Genomic DNA, 12,239 nt, shown 5'->3' with positions numbered 1-12,239 from the left:
GAGTGGCGGATCAGAGGTTGGAAAACCAGATTTCTGTCTCAAGCAGGGAGAGCGGTTTAAACATGTTCTGGGTAGTATTCCCATTCATTCTATGGCAGCTACCCCCTCCCAAAAGTGGTCTGAGTTGAGCTAGAGAGATGGTTTGCATCCTTTTTCTGGGGCTGGGCAGATGGGAAGAGAAAATTGCACTAGAGAAATTGGAAGACCATTGCTCAGCTAAAAGATGAAGGTGGGCTAGGGATCCATAAACCGTCAGAAACTATGACAGCACTGCATATAAAGATGGCTTGGTCCTTAAAATTCCACAACGATTTCAGCCTTTGGGCTGCCAACATGGCAACGAAGTATGTCTGCCTTCAGAACTCTGCAATTCCTGGAGGTTACGTAGGCCTCGGCTCGCCGTTCTAAAAGTGGATTTCTTGGTTGCTACCATTTATTGAAGCTAAGGTTCAATGGGAGATTGGAGCAGGGAACTGTAATTTTTAGACGTCGAACTGGATGGGTCTTAGCCCACTTAAGAACCTAGTGATGGGAGACATTCTAGTTGACATTCTACCCCTGAAAGTTAACTACTTCTTGGGCCCGAGCGGTCCTCTCCCTCCATCTGGAGCTCTCTCCCTACTTCCGCAAGAAGTTGTAGATCATATTTTTCAAGGCAGTTTCTGTCTATCTGAAGGTCCAAACACTCCCTTATGGCCGCTCACTCCTTCTGGCAATTTCTCGGTCAAATCGGCCTAGGCTGCAAGCAGACCGATGGCTCCCAGAAAGGACTGGGCAAGGTGGGTATGACACGGGAATTTGCCTCCGAAGATTTCTCTGTTTATTTGGAAGCTCCTCCACAAAGCCGTTCCAGTGGAGACAATGGTCCAATCTAGGGGAATTTTGCTAGCCTCGAGGTGTATTTGTTGCAGCATTGGCTCGGTATGGGGCCCTTCAGTGGAGTCCATCTCTCATCTTTTCCTGGATGGAGATTTGGCCACGACGGTTTGGAGTTCTTTGGATCGACGTTTGGGATCTCTTTTCTGCAGGCCCCTTCGGTGGAAGCTAGAATGGTTCAGTGGAGGAGATCCTTTTCGGCCCATACCTCGCCTCTGATCACCCAGCATCTGGCACCTGCTTTCATCTGGTGAGAATTGTGGAAAGCCAGGAATGGAGCTGTCTTTGATGAGAAATCTCCTTCGGTTGCAGCTACGATTGCACGGGTGTCTTGGTGGCTATCCACCATTAACAACTTTGACAGCAAGAGGCGATCAAGTTTGTTTCCTCCCAGATCCTTGGCTAGTGGGACAAATGGCGGGTCAACAATTAGACACTTGGTAGTGGCGTGGCGGAAACCACTTGCAGGTTGGTTTAAAGTCAATGTAGATGGGTCCTTAAGAGGAAATCCGAGTTTGAAAAATCGCGCATCTGTAGAAATGAGAAGGGAGACGTCATCTTCGATTTCTCGTATGGTTATGGGGTGATGTCAACATTGGAGCAAAGGTGAGAGCGGCTCATGACGGATTATCTCTTTGTATTAGCAAAGGTATCTCCAACGTAGTGGTAGAATCTAACTCAGACTTAGTGGTTCGGGCTTTCAAAGGGAACGCGGGCTTAGGCTGGAAATGGAAAGGTTGGTTTCCTAGAACGAAGAGGCTTAGTCGCCTCGGGTAGGTGGAGTTCTTGCATATTTTTAGGGAAGGTAACGCCCCGGCAGACGCTCTTGCTCGGCTAGAGCTCATCCCAATCCGTCCTTTGCTGCTCTAGCAGAGATGAACTTCCCAAACAGGTCAGAGGGCTTCTTTTCTTGGACAAGGTCGACTTAGGTGCTATTAGGGGCAAGTAACCTTGCCTGGTTTGCGATTGTTTATTTTTCTCGGCTCTCTTTGGGTCGCTCTAGTCCTAGCTTGTTTTGCTGTTATGATAGATATCCTGTTGGTCCTTTTTTCCTCAGGAGACCCGAATGTAATTTTGTCCAGATCAATATATTTGAATATCATTTTCCTATGTGTGTGTGTGTGTGTGTATATATATATATATATATATATATATATATATATAAAAGATAGAGCGAGTGAATCAAATACTCAAAGGTATGTTGCGTGCTTACGCTCTCGATTTCAAAAGAAGTTGGGATGATAATCTTCATTCCGCCTAGTTCTCTTATAAAAAAAAAGTTACTAAGAAAGCATAGGGATGACACCATATGAAGCTTTATATGAGCATCCATGTTGTGCGTCTAATTATTGGACAAAAGTTGGTGAAAAGTGACTCATTCGACTAGATATTGTTTAAGAGGCTTCAAAGAAGGTCCAGATTATTAGGAAGCATCTACAAGCCACACAGAGTCGATAGAAAAGTTATGCAGATAATAGAAGTGAAACTTGGAGTTCTTTATGGAAGATCACATATTTCTAAAGGTCTCTTCATTGAATGGACTTATGCATTTTGGCAATAAAGGAAAGCTTGCACCTCGTTATAGCAGACCTTTTGAGGTGTTGGAGCAATTGCTTACTGACTCACATTGCCACCTCAACTTACAAGCATTCACAATGTGTTTCATGTTTCAATGTTGCGGAAGTATGAAAAGGATGCTTTACATGTCATAGATTGGTAAGATCTTGAACTGCATGATGATACGTCTTACATGTATATCTTGGATCTCAAGAAAAAAAATTTATGCACCAAGACCGTGATGCTAGTCAAAATCTTATGGACTCATCTTGGAGCTAACAAAGCATCATGGGACTAGGAAAAAGAAATTAGATTAAAGCACCCCCATCTTTTCGATGATGTTTAACATGAAAATTTTAAAGACAAAAATTTTCTTTTAGGGGATAGGATGTAACAACCCAAAAATTTATACATAGGTAGTTCACACATGTGCCCTTTACATAAATAATTAAACGGGTTTAAAAATATAATTCTCTCTTTAAGAAATAAAACTAACCAACTAGCCAAGTAGTAAGAACTCTCGTAGTCACTAAACAATTAAAAGGATTGATACTCGTCATCGCAATAAAGTACCCTTTTTACTAAGAATTCTCGAGACCTCATCAAAAGAGAGAGAATTTTAGGGTTTTAGTGTAAAAGCTCTCCAAGTTAGTATATTTTATTATATTTCATTATTTACTATTTACAGATGGGTCTTACATGATAGATAGGTCGGATTAGCCGTAGATCCATCTCGCCCCTAATTTGTCAACTTTTGAGGAAATGATACAAAGAAAGATGTCTTTGTGTACAACAGAAAAACTATTATCCCCGCTACGTATATGCGTTTGAATTTTGGCATGGGAAACTATGCCGGGCCCATGCTGATGTGTGGGGTCCAATCCACATGGTCAATCAGATTATTGAGGTCGAAATATGCTAGAACCTCAAATATTAGGGTGATCTAACCATAAGATGGACCATACTGGTCAGATGATGATATGCTATGGAAATATGGCATTAACAACTATGTAGGCCACATGAGTTTGGAATTAAACTAATATTTGGCAAGCCATTAATTGGTTTAGACATGACCCGTGAACCTTAAGTGGGCCTAGATCTCGATTAAGAGGAATATAAAAACCCTTAATTTAGTTCGTTAAATCTGAGTACATGCTAGAGTTTGTCGGTTTGACCCATAGGATTGTCGGTCCGACCGACAGAGTGATTTTTCTCAAATTTAACAAAGTCAAGACTCTGTCAGTTTGACCGATATAGGGTGAAAAGGATAGAATTTATACCCGTAAGACTCAATCGGTCTAAACAACAGTCAGACAGTTCAACCGCCAAAGCGTGAGCCAATCTATTTACAATCAAATAACAGGAATTTGATTAATTAGATCATTGAAATTATGGTTCATACTTAAATATACTTAAATGGGGTATTTAAGTGTCAAGGAAATGGTGGAGATTGTTGTAAAACAAATGTCTTAAATCTTGTGTCACCGAGATGCTTGACCAATCAAAGGTCCCTTCGAGTGGTCGAAGCAAGTTCGACTCGAAGTCCAGCAACAATGTTTCTGAAATTCCTGAGGTCTTCGACTAGTCGAAGGACAAGATTGACCAGTCAAAGCCCAGGCTCGACCAGTCGAGGGTTACACAGACGGTGCACGGATTCTGCGCGGACTGCATAAACTTAAGGCGGTTTCAGATAGGTGCGTAAGTGGAGTTTCCTAAACTATAAATAAGAGTACCTAGGGCCATTCTAGGAGATGATAAGGCTTTCTAAAGGTATTTTAAGGGTTTTTAGAAGGGGTTTTAGGGTTTTAAAGGGTGTAGTAAGGGTGAGATTCGAGGTTGTTCAAATTGGGTAAGTCCTTTCTCTTTGTAATTTATGCTTTCATAGTAGATTTTTATCACTTTGTGCCGTGGTTTTTTCCCGAAAGGGTTTTCCACATTAAATCTTTTGTTCTCTTATGTTTGCTTGGTGCCATTAGATTGTTATCCTAGATCCAAATCTGTGTGATTCCGCAGCACAAATCCCAACAAGTGGTATCAGAGCAATCGTTGGGGCATAGATCTGAATCTGAGGGATTAACATCAATGGGAAGCACTAGGTATGAGATTGAGAAGTACTTAGGGAAAAATAACTTTGAGTTATGGAAGATCAAGATGATCAGTTCCTTAATCTTTTTTTAAAGGTAGACATATTTCACCAAAATTTCATTGATGAACATGATTTACAGCCTTTATCAAGCAAGGCGAAGATGGTGCTCTTGAGGAGCGGAAGCCGACTATGAATGATGATTGAAATACTTTTGATAAGAAGGCCTTATCATCGATCCATTTGTGTCTCATGAATGAGGTTCTCTACAATGCTTTGAGGGAGAAAACTGCAGTTGGTTTATGGGCAAAGTTAGAGGATATTTATACGAAAATATCAAATGAGAATTGCCTACACCTAAAGCTACAGTTGTTCACCCTCAAGATGGCAGAAGGTGGAGATGTGGAGGCCCACGTCAGTTACTTTAATAAATTGATTTGCAAGTTGCTGGATATGGAGGAGGTGATCAAAAGTGAAGATTAGGTATGCATGTTATTGAATTCTCTTTTGGCATCGTATGAGTCATTCAGGGACTCATTGTGCACAACAAATAAATCTCTAAGTGTGGACACCGTTATCTCAACCCTTCAATGGAAGGCCACGAGAAAGATAAATGGTGGCATAGGGACATCTTCTGATGCACTGTTTATAAGGGGCAGGAATTTTGAGCAAGATACAGGATCTTTGAGGTCATGATCTAAGTCCATGAGCAAGATCAAAGGTATGTTAAAGTGTTAGAATTGTGTGTTGCAAGGACACATGAAGAGGGATTGCTCAAATCCTAATTTGAAGAGAGAAGACTCTGAGGCTTCATCCAGGGAGGCCAACGCTGTCACGTCTGATGAATGTATGAGTGGACGTGAAGGCGATGTTTTCTCTATGTCTATGATTGGACACTTATACGATGATCATAGGAACTAGTGGATTCTATACACAGGGGCATCTTATCACATGACTCCTCATCGGAGTTGGTTCGCAAGCTACAGGGAGTGCGATGGTGGACAGGTGTTTGTGGGCAATGATATTGTCGGTAATGTTGTAGCTGTTGGTACGGTGCGCATCAAGATAAGTGATGGGGTGGAGCGTACCTTGACTGATGTCAGGCACGTTCTAGATTTGAAGAAGAATCTGATTTCTCTTAGTGTACTTGAGGCAATGGGCTGTAAGTACACAGGTATTGATAGTGCTCTTAAAGTATCTAAGGGGGCACAGGTAATCATGAAAGCGCAACGACTTGGTAACATGTATAGGTTGATCGGGAGTACTTCAAAAGGTGGAGCTACAGTGGCTGTAGCAGATTCCACCTCTACACGTGTGTGACATGTTAGGCAGGACACATGTGCGGGCAGGGCATGAAGGCTGAGATATGTGGACAGAGATACGGAGCAGGTGAAGCAGTCACCTATGAAAAGAATCACACAACATAATCGTAGGAGATCAGTGAGGTACATGGACGACTCCTATATTGCACATGCTCACGTTAAAGGTAAGGAGGATCCATCTACTATTCAGATGGCTCTAGGTGAACCCGGTGCTAAGAAATGGAAGGTAACTATGAATGATGTGATGGACTCATTGTACTAAACTAACACATGGGAGCTGGTGGAGCTTCCAGTGGGCCGAAAAGTAGTTATATGTAGGTGGATCTTCAAGGGGATACAACATAGATACAAAGTGAAGTTGGTGATCAGGGTTGAATATTGCATATTAGACCCTAATCATTACCAAATTTTACGTATATGATAATGCTTAATGGAGTATTTTAATTGTATTTTTGTTATAGGATGAAGTCAGGAGCGTTAATTGAAAATTGGTGTTAAAGGCATGGATTTCATGATCCAAAGTCTCCAGATCACGGGATGGACTCAGAGAACCAATAATGAAGATTTTACACGCTTAGTATCTGAGGAAAGCAAGCCAAAGAGGCCCGAAAAGGGTCCAGAATGCAAGATCACATGGTTCCCGCTATCCGATTAGTTCGAAACTTCATACATGAGATGAGGGCCGTAAATTAACCGTACATATTAAATTTCAACCATTAAAGATCTCGGAAAGTGGTCCAACGGACAGATCAGCCTATTAATCTCCAATTTGGGGCCCACCTGATATTTGGAACTGCCTCAACCTTGGTATTGACGGCTAAATTACCATGATAAAGAGGATGGATGGTATAGATTTCTTGAAATCATCACAGTGGACCCATATCTATAGCATGTGTACACAGTGCACATGTGCATTGCCTGAGCACCGAACGGACTTAAGTCGGTCAGCAGCGCTGACCCGACTTTCTTTTTTAAATACGGCAGTTGCCGTTTCCAGCGTCTCCGCAAGCCGACCGCGGTCGTCGGTTATGGGGCCCACCTAGTGTCCAAATGGACAATCCAAACCGTCCATCCGCTTCCTGGGGCAGTTATAACCATTGCCTAGATGTCCGTTTGGTTCCATGCATGTGTACGGACGTTGACCGCTGAAAAACGCAAAACGGACGGTGAGTTCAAAACTCCGTGGGCCACAGCAACTCTAACTCGAAATTGGGCATTCCTAACCGTTTTTTCATCCTCCATGCAATGGACGGAGTGGATTATTGAAATAATTATCAAAATGGGTCCCACCATTGCCACGGAAGTTGGTTTCGCGTCCGCGTAACGGACGACCGCTGGCCGTTTTTGCGAAGGATTGTGGGCCCCGTACGTCACCCGTACGGCTGATCCGAGCCGTCCATCTTGTAGAGTGGTTCGAGAGCTTCAAAACCATGCTGATATTCTTCTCTCATGCATGCACACGTGCGTGATACAGAGGCCACAAAAGGGCTACCCGGCGACGTTCAAAACTGATCTTTTTGTATTTTCTTCTCTGGGCCGTGTCAATGGACATTCAAAACCACCCATTCTTGACTGAAATTTCGTCCTGAATCTAATGGACGGGGTGGATTTTTCAGAAAATACCTCAGTGGGGCCCACCGATCACGGCTGCGAAAAATTGCACTTCGAGTCCTTTTACGACTCTGCCACCGACCCCAGCCATCCAGCAGCTATAAAAGGGGAGTGTTGGACGTGGGAAAGTCATTCAGAACCAGGGAATTCCAGATCTGGAGCAAGGGAGAGAAGAAAGAGAAGAAAGAGAAGAAAGAAGAGAGAGAGAGATTGTTTGGTTTGATGTTTTTTTATGAATTTTATTTAATATTTTTTATGGATTTTATGGGTCACTAATCTCTCAGCTAGGGCTGAGATGAAGCCCTTAATTTGATCAGCTCTTGTGTTGGTTGATTTACTTTGAATTTCAATTAATTTGTTTCTTTCTCTAAGTGGGCTTTATGGGTTTAAATTCTATACTTCTCCATCTATGAATTTGATTAAAGTATATATATGGATGTTGTTTGGATGCTTATTATAGGTGCTTGTGTCTGATCAAGAACAAGTTTCCTATAGAGGAAGAAACAGGATGCCTTAATGAATGTACATTCCATGTGCCCGACCAAAGGACATGGGATATGTCATTCATGGCATTGCTTAAAGGAATTAGACAGTTTGTATGCCCGATTAAGGACACAGATTGTGCTTTCTCTATTTAAGTGGTATCAATCTAGATCAAGGTGAATCAACAGACAAAACAAGGGTTAGGATAATTAGGGGTGGATTCGAAAGTCCTAGTGCCTTCTCTCTGATTGAATTTTCTTCCCTGTTCTTAATTTATTGTTTTTTTTTCCATAAAATTGTGCTTAGTAATTCATTCCATTATTTGTTGGATTAGTTAAGGAGAATCGTAGATTTGAATTGTGACGACCAGTCCTCGTGGGAACGATCTCGTAATACGTACCGTATCTGCATCTGATTCGTATACTTGCGAGTTTAAATATCATTTAAATCGCGTTGGTTTAAATAAAACATCAAGTTTTTGGCGCCGTTGCCGGGGACTGTTTCAGTCCAATTGGATTTAAGATTCTCTCTTATCATAATTCATAGTCTTAGGTTTTTTACTAACTTTCGGTTAAATTTTTTTTTAGAAACTAACCTATTGCCTGTTTTGTAGGGACCTGACATAAACTACTAATTTGGTAATCTCTTTCCAAATTTTCTATTTTTTTTTCTTTCTAATTTCTATTTTTAGAATTAAGGTTTTATTTTTTTAGAAAGTTTCTATTTCTAGGCTATTTTATTTTATTTTTAGAAATTTCCTATTTTCCAATTCTAGATTCTGATTCTTCTTTCAAGTAACTTTCTATTTTCTAGTTTTAGAAATTTTTTCCCTTTTTAGAAACTAACTTAGTTTTTATTTCTAAGATTACAAACTTTCTTTTTTTTTTAGAAATTAACCGTTGCTTAGGATTTTTTTTCCAGCATTATTTTAGTAAATTTAATTTATTTTTGTTTTCTTTTTGTTTACAGGAATTAAGGAAGGAAGCTGCTAAATAACATTGTCTTCAAAAGGAGGAGCTCTCAAATCTTCAGACATTCATCATCTCCTTTTCTCGGGTTCTTCTTTCCAATTCTCGTTTACATAGCTTTCTCTTGTTTTTAGGAATTCATAACTTTTTCCTTTAGTTTTATTCATCTTAGGTTGCATCTTAGTTTAGTTTTCTTTCTTATATTAATAACATAGTTTATGCTAGGACGTAGATCTCTGAATATAGAACTAGCACCGTTTAATCCTGAGATTGAAAGAACAATTTGTGAAAGATTGAGAAATAATCCTGTTGAAATGGCGAATGAGACTGAAGTTAAAGCTCTCAAAGATTATTCAGCTCCTGTCCAATTTAATGCACCTTCATGCATAGTGTTGCCAACCACTACGGCAGCACACTTTGAACTTAAACCTGGAGTCATACAATTGTTGCCATCCTTTTATGGATTGGACAAAGAGGACCCATATCATCATGTGAAAGAATTCTTAAACATTTGCTCCACCTTTAAGTTCCAAAACTTCTCAGACGATTCGATCCGCCTATGCCTGTTTCCTTTTTCTTTGAAGGATAAGGCGAAAGCATGGTTGAATTCTCTAGAAGTTGGATCTATCACTACATGGGACCAACTGTCTAAGAAGTTCTTAAACAAGTTCTTCCCTGTTCACAAAACCAATGCCCTCCGTAGAGAAATTACTAACTTCACACAAAAAGAGGGCGAGCACTTTCATGAATGTTGGGAAAGATGGAAGGACTTGCTTCTTAAATGTCCTCACCATGGTTTTGAGAAGTGGCAACAAGTTCAATACTTCTATGACGGTCTGACACCACAGAACCGTCGCATGGTTGATGCCACCAGTGGAGGGTCATTCATGACCAAAAGTGATGTCGAAGCGTGAAACTTCTTTGAAACCTTGTGCGAAAATTCCCAGCAATGGGATTATTCAAATAGAGGTGACAGAAGTCCCCAACCACAAAAGAGAGGTGGTATATATGAGATAGGAGTCATGCCAGAGCTGAGCGCCAAGCTTGATAACCTGACAAAGAAAGTTGATGCTCTGGTATTAAATAGTGGACCACCACAAACAACTCAAGTCGAGGCATATGCCACATGTTCTAGTCCTGCCCATCCTATGCAGTCTTGTCCATCTGGTGCAGCATTCCCAGAACTTCTCTCTGAACAAGTTCATGCTATGAACACTTTTCAAAAATCTGGGAATGATCCTTACTCGAACACATACAACCCAGGGTGGGCTAGACATCCAAATTTCTCTTGGGCAAAAGGACCACAACAAGGAGGACCATCTGGAAATCCTCCCATGCAACCGCACCTCCAAGTTGGCAGTCAACAACCTCAACAGTTTCCACAATATCAACAACTGCCTACACAATCAAGGAAACCATCTCTTGAGGATACACTCCATCTTTTCATGCAGAGTTCTCTCCAATTCCAAAAAGACACCCAACAAACCTTACTGGCCAACCAGCAAAGCTTACATGCAAATGCACAATCCATTGCCAAGCTGGAAGTACAAATGGGTCAACTAGCTGTCACATTGAGTGAGAGAGAGAAGGGCAAGTTCCCTAGCCAACCTGAGGCTAATCCAAAGGGACAGTATGAGATTGGCTCTAATTCCAACCAAGGGTAATATCATGAACAGGCCAAATCGATCACTACCCTTAGGTCAGGCAAGCAGATTGATAACAGAATAGAGATGCCTAAGGATGAATCAAATTCTAAAACAGAAGATCAAGATGAAGCAGAGAGCCATACCAATGCATCCAAAGTCCAAAAGCTCTCTGACTCTCCAAGAGCCACTAATGTGCCACCTTATGTGCCCAAAGCACCCTTTCCTCAACGTCTGGCACCAATAAAGAAAAGAAATAACTTTGATGAAATCTTGGATGTGTTTCAAAAAGTGCAAGTCAACATCCCGTTGCTTGACGCTATCAAGCAAGTCCCCGCTTACGCTAAGTTTCTTAAAGATTTATGCACTCAAAAGCGTAAGCAGAATGTTCATAAGAAAGTCTTCCTTGCAGAGCAGCTCCGCTCCATGATTCAACATAACAACCCTCCTAAATTTAGGGATCCAAGAGCTCCCACCATTTCTTGTGGCATAGGAGATCATAAGATCGGGAAGGCATTACTTGATTTAGGGGCGAGTGTCAATTTGTTACCATATTCGATTTATGAGCAACTAGGACTTGGTGAGTTGAAACCGACTAAGGTAACATTACAACTAGCTGATAGATCTGTCAAGGTGCCCCGGGGTGTTATTGAAGATGTGTTAATCTAGGTTGATAAATTTTATTTTCCAGTGGATTTCATAGTTATAGATACTCAGCCTGTCCAGAATCTTCATAGTCAGATCCCAGTCATTTTGGGTCGTCCATTTTTTGCCACATCTAATGCTATTATCAATTGCAGGAATGGAGTTATGAAATTGTCCTTTGGTAACATGAATATTAAACTCAATATTTTTAATGCAGGACAACAACCCTCAGATTTGGATGACATATTTGAAGTGGACATGATCGAGAGCCTTGTGCAGGACTCCTTCCGTATATCTTTTGAAGATCCTCTTGAGACCTGCTTAGCACAATCGGGTATGGATTTTGACATTGATAGTCCCATCCATGAAGTCAATGCATTGCTCGACTCTACTCCTATATTGGAGACTGAAAAATGGAGAGCGAAAGTGGAACCTCTTCATCCCTCTGAGACTCTTCCTGACAGCACAGTTTGTAACTCTGAGAAGACAAAGGCAAGCAGGCTGCTTAATGTTCTTAGAGTATATAAGGCAGCAATTGAACGGAATATAGAAAAAATCCAGGGAGTATGCCCCACTGTATGGATGGATCATGTAATATCACATAACATGCAAAGGAAGCATGATCCTAACATAGAAGAAGTCGTTCGAGCAGAAGTCCTTAAATTATTTGACGACAGTGTCAGTTGCCTTATTTCAGATAGCACAGTTCATGGGAACTCACATCACTTGTCTGGGATCGGTTAATGAAAGTGTTGAGGTAATTTCCTTGGCGGACCCTGGTTATAAAGATTATTTCATTCATGGTCCGTTCTTGTCTGGCTGAAGACGTTAAACTTAGTGCTCATGGGAGGTAACCCAGTCTTTTATTTTATGCTTTTTCCTAGTTCGTTACTTCAATGTTTGTGGGTAACATTACTGCAAACCCTCACGAGACTACAACTCGTCCACTAGGGGTAACGTAGGGGTTTAAAGGCTTGTTGCATGCGCTAAATGCAATCGAGAGCACCTGCGAAAGTGGTATAGGTAGGATCTTCTTTTCTTTTCTTTTTGT

At 41.1% G+C, this 12,239-nt stretch overlaps 1 protein-coding gene and 1 non-coding gene across 2 annotated transcripts in view; both read right to left on the bottom strand.

Annotated features, from left to right (window-relative positions):
* Positions 1–12,239, bottom strand: part of LOC131220912 (probable LRR receptor-like serine/threonine-protein kinase At1g56130) — a 132,217-nt gene that overhangs the window by 11,532 nt on the left and 108,446 nt on the right. The window lies entirely within an intron of this gene.
* On the bottom strand, positions 9,593–9,699 carry LOC131221998 (small nucleolar RNA R71). The gene has a single exon (XR_009159709.1). It is a non-coding gene; the product is annotated as a small nucleolar RNA R71 (small nucleolar RNA).

Source organism: Magnolia sinica, chromosome 12 (assembly GCF_029962835.1).
Source record: "Magnolia sinica isolate HGM2019 chromosome 12, MsV1, whole genome shotgun sequence".
Classification (NCBI taxonomy): Eukaryota; Viridiplantae; Streptophyta; class Magnoliopsida; order Magnoliales; family Magnoliaceae; genus Magnolia; species Magnolia sinica.
This window is presented reverse-complemented; position numbering and strand designations above follow the sequence as displayed.